The 5000-nt window shown below is 38.2% G+C and overlaps 2 protein-coding genes across 4 annotated transcripts in view; both read left to right on the forward strand.

Annotated features, from left to right (window-relative positions):
- The window catches only part of LOC137984701 (uncharacterized), a 7691-nt gene extending 6476 nt beyond the window's left edge, over positions 1–1215 (forward strand). For 2 of the 3 annotated variants that reach the window (XM_068831960.1, XM_068831959.1), the window contains exon 2: positions 1–1215. This exon is cut by the window's left edge and continues 979 nt beyond it. The gene's annotated coding sequence lies outside the window, so the exon portion shown is untranslated. The other variant, XM_068831958.1, reaches the window with a different exon arrangement.
- A 2962-nt stretch (positions 1216–4177) lies between these two features.
- LOC137984702 (uncharacterized) overlaps positions 4178–5000 on the forward strand; it is a 6580-nt gene continuing 5757 nt past the window's right edge. The window contains exon 1 of the mRNA XM_068831962.1: positions 4178–4322. The gene's annotated coding sequence lies outside the window, so the exon portion shown is untranslated. The remainder of the gene's footprint in view (positions 4323–5000) is intronic.

Raw genomic sequence — 5000 nt, forward strand, 5'->3', positions numbered from 1 at the left:
CGTTCAATACGACTATTATTTGTACGAACACATAGAGCGGTTTTCAATTGAGTGTCGAAAGTAATTAGCGAATTACTTTGGTTTTGCATCTACTTCACTCAGTGATTGGTTCAAAGTTTTCGCACCACTATTTCAACCAATAAGAAGTGAAACCAAAACCAATTGTGGTTCGCGCGTGCACATTTTCCCGCCTTTTGTGTCGGCTACGTGTAATTATTTCGAGTTTTGATTGGTTTACTGGATTGTCTCCGTCCTTTTTGATTGGTTAAAGTAATTACTATGGTTTTGGTTTTACGACACTCATTTGAAAACCGCTCTATAAATTCGTAAATTGTTTTCCATATAACGTTTTAACAGCTTGAGCAATTACAATTGAAAACCCAGGCCAGAACGGAATGCATATTGTCACATTTTCACGTTAATATCCCGTATTTCATATATTCTAAGTTCAGGTTGTATTTTCTGTACTTTGTGATCAGGGCATAATTGCTTGATGACTGTATTTGCAAGCAATCGACGCAGATTAGTGTTTTTAGACAGCATCGTCAGACTGAATAACGATCTAGGTTGCATGTTCAGTGCATAATCAATTGATTATAATATTTTTGACGCAGTTATATGACAGAAAGCTCATACAGAGTCACGTGACCCGCCTCGAGTAAAACATTTTATACACAAGTTGGGGTTTTTTTATTTTAATGAAAGCATTTAGTCGAAGTGATCAAGCGAGAATCAAGGGCTTTCCTGAAGTCAACAAAACATGTTTGTAGTTTTTACTAATGACAATAAACAGGGTGTAAACATGTATAAAAGTTTGTAAAGTGAGAACACTATTTGCTGAGACGTAATGAGATGTGAGCTAACAGAAAGGGATTTGTCACATATAGTTTACGCGCAGACATTTCTCTCCGCTCACTGCATTGTTGCGGTCATGGTATCTGATAGATAGCACGGCGTCAAACTCTGGGCTGATATGACAGCCATGGGGCATCGTCATGCCTGTAACGCTCTGGCAGAGAGTACTAAGCTTTCACTACTGACCAGTTTCCTCTTTTTTTCAATTGTGCGTGTGCCCATTATACTCTTTTGCAGTTCTCCAGTGCATGCCATGTGTAAGTACCCTGCGAAATCGCGCGGATTAGCCGACGAGGCCGTAGGCCGAGTTGGCTAAAATCAGGCGATATTCCACACGACTGCGTAGGATAATTGTTTTATTATTCAATACATTGATGACAAAGCACAATTCTCTACGTTTGTTGGAAAAAAAAGAGCTGGGAAAACTACCAGTTTTCTCCGCAACACACAAAATTACGTATATCGCAGGATATACGTTGAGTACGTACGACGAATATTGAGCGCGCTATGACCATATTTGGACATTGTCACAATGTGTTGAATACTAATTAACAATTGGACCCGTGGCCCTTGAGGGCGAAGGGTCTAATTGTTTTAGTATCACCCAAGTAGTCGGACAGAAAAGGCAATAATAAAGTTAGCAAATGCAAGTTAAAGAAATATTTATTTGCGAACAAAACGAAAGAAAGCGTCACGCTTTTCGCTACTCGAGGACTATTACTAATAGTCCTCTAGTAGCGTAGCCAATCAAAATGCAGCATTTGCATTAGTCCACTAGTTGGGTGATACTAATCATCATTATTAAAAACTGGATCATTGGATAATGTAATTCGAGAGTTTTGATTGGCTAAGCCATCATGGGTTATGAGCCATTATACCATGATCTACAAACACGGCAAGCATATGCGTGAGTTTTTGGGCCTTTTTGTTTTTATTGTAGTCTAGTTTTCTATATTTTGGGGGCGTTTTACGCGCCTCGTTGGCTATCTATCATCTCATATCCAACGCGCGCTCATGGAATAATTGTTAATTATTCATCATTTAAATACTCGGGAAAGAAATCCTATTACTTTTTTTACGTCAGACCGCACAAAAATATAAACGCTTTGATCCTCTCTGATTTATTTAAATTTATCTTAAGGAACGGGTTTTTTTCCGTGAAAAGTAACACAATTCCCTTGACGCTGGGATAGTTTTGTTTTGATTGACTTTTACAACAGGGGACGTGCTGAATCTCCCAGTTGGCAGTCGTTCTGTGGGATACAGACTTCCCTTGATCAGCTCGCCATTGCCTACCAAATTATTGCTGAAAAAGAGTGTAAGTACTGCACTTGTTGCCAGCGTGCAGTAATTCATAACCAGCCTGCAATGAATAAATTATTTTGCAGAATAGTAATAAATCTGCACAGTATGACTTGTCGGATTACATTATTATTGAAGAGTTCACTCGCGTTGAAAATGAGAAGGAGTAGGACCGACCCTCAAAGCAGAAACGTGAAACGTTTTAGAACATTCGTAGTGGGATCGACGAATTCATGTAAGAAAACTCAGGCCGTTTATCTCGGAGTATTTCTGTTTTTTTTTTCTTCTAGGAAGTAATTCTGTTCGTAGGTATTACGAAAGGGAATTTGGAAATCATCAATAAAGAGCATAGATATTTCAAGCAGTTCACAAATACATCTTCAATTATTACTATGAACTGGTTAAGACCTCCTCGGTGGACAACCGCAAAAATACACCTCTCTTACCCCCCGAAATTTAAATAATCATTTTTTTACAATTTCTTCTGGAACATGAAATTTCCCATAAGAAATCGAAAACAATGCCTATGCAATTTTTTTGGGGGGGGGAGTGGGTGGGTGGGGAGGTAAAAGAGGTGTATTATGGGATTTGAGAAAGTGGAGAATCTTTACATTTTTTACGAAATGAAAACGTGACAAACAGGAAGACCTTAGATGACTCCGCGATTCTCGAAGTGTCATGCGGACTTTCCCATAAAAATGCCCTTGAAGCTCATCAAAATGGCGGTGAAAGAGTAGAGTGCTCCACTTGTAGGATACATAGTGTATTTAGTCTGGAAAATGTTCTGAAGAGCGTTTCGAATGATTTCACGGGTAAGTCGGCAGGAAGAATGCTTTTTAAATAAAATCTCTGACCTTTACTGTGTGAACACTAGTTTTCTCTCGTGTTTCTGCTACAGTCATTGTTATTTAAATGATGCCTTGATCATTTCTTAAATAACAAGGACCGGAGCCAGGTCATGTCTCGATGATTGGGGAGGGGAGAGGTGGGAATAATAGGGCTTTTTACAGCGATCTTTGCTGTCTGCGGAAGCTGTAAACAAAGATACAAGCCAAATTCGAAGGAGATGGCGGTAAACACGCCCTCATGGAGTCAACTGTTCTCTGAGAGCTTTTCTGATTATTCGGGATATGTTACGAACTTGGAAGATGCTATCAAACTTATAAAGGGGTATGAAGTCAATACAACGATTTCATTTACCGTTACATGCCAGACTAGAGGTTTTAGAAAGTCTCCAATAGGTAAGATCTCTTTTTTTGTTTTTAATCAATGCAAGTTTATTATGTCTTAATTATTTTTTTCCAAAAATGTTATTGTTATTGACCGTTTTTGGCAATTATGGTGACTAGGGACTGGGATGGGGCCATGGAATTTGTAACAAAGGAAATTATTGTAAATTCTTATCCACTTTCTACAATGGAAATGATAAATTAAATTACCCACAAAATGGAGCTTTTTCAAGAACTTAGGAAATAATCACCCTTTCCTTCAAGCCCCTCCCTCCCACCCACCCCAGGTTTGGAAGCTGGGGCAAGGCATCTCCAACAAGACTCCATTGAGATCCACCTAGGGTTGCAACAGACAAGAGGTATTTCCCAGTGGCCACTGGTCAGGTACCTGTATTCTAGGACATGTATATTCTAAAAAATGGAGCATTATTAAAATATTGAATAGCCATTTTTCTATTTTTTTAATACACTTCACTTGTCAAAAACAAACAGTTTTGGCTAAACAGGTCAGTTTTCACTCAATTTTACATTAACTGTCAGTGAATCATTTAGTAGTCAGTGCACAAAAATAATCACTTCCAATCACTGTAATCTAGTCTAACACTGTTTCAGTTGCTACAAAATTCCCCATTATTCCCACCTCTCCCCTCCCCAATCATCGAGACATGACCTGGTTCCGGTCCTTGTTATTTAAGAAATGATCAAGGCATCATTTAAATAACAATGACTGTAGCGGAAACACGAGAGAAAACTAGTGTTCACACAGTAAAGGTCAGAGATTTTATTTAAAAAGCATTCTTTCTGCCGACTTACCCGTGAAATCATTCAGAACATTTTCCAGACTAAATACATTATGTATCCTACAAGTGGAGCACTCTACTATTTCGCCGCCATTTTGATGAGCTTCAAGGGCATTTTTATGGGAAAGTCCGCATGGTAAGTACTCCTTTACAAGAAATTAGTAGAACTCCACCAGCAAGAACCTCTTCATGAGCGAATTAAAAGCCTGTTCAGTGATAGGATTGATTACTCTGCTCCAACAAAAGTACCCGTAGTGTTGTTTGTAAAAAATTATAATACTTTTTGTCAAAGTTTTAAACACTTGCAAATGTTAAAAACAGACCTAACTGTAAACGATAGCAAAGTTTCGGTGTCACAGGTTATGGCAATTTTATTCCTGGCTCGTTGATAAATCAAGACTGCATGATTGCCATCTGCCAGATCTTTAATCGATATTGGGACCAAAAAACAGAATACAAAAAGAACTAGAGAAAGTAGGTTATGATAAATTAAACAAGTTGCAGGCTTCGGTCGTTCCGTTAACATTCTAGTCAAGAATAAATTAAGTATAAAATATTCAGATAAAAATATACCAGAAAGCATGAATTTCAAAGAGCTGAGACCTAGGATTTGTTTCAGTCTGGACTTGAACTAGTTTTCGGACTTTATTGGAAACCAAAAAATTTTCCACGAGTAGTAAGTGATTTATACGAAGTGAATAGCCCATTTCTGAGTTGCTGCATGCCTCAGTTTTAAAGCGAGTCCTGGTGCATTCAGATGCAAATGAGTTGCGTATTTTTATGCAAATCAAACTCATTTCCCTTACAATAGTTG

Source organism: Montipora foliosa, chromosome 14 (genome assembly GCF_036669935.1).
Source record: "Montipora foliosa isolate CH-2021 chromosome 14, ASM3666993v2, whole genome shotgun sequence".
NCBI classification, from domain to species: Eukaryota; Metazoa; Cnidaria; class Anthozoa; order Scleractinia; family Acroporidae; genus Montipora; species Montipora foliosa.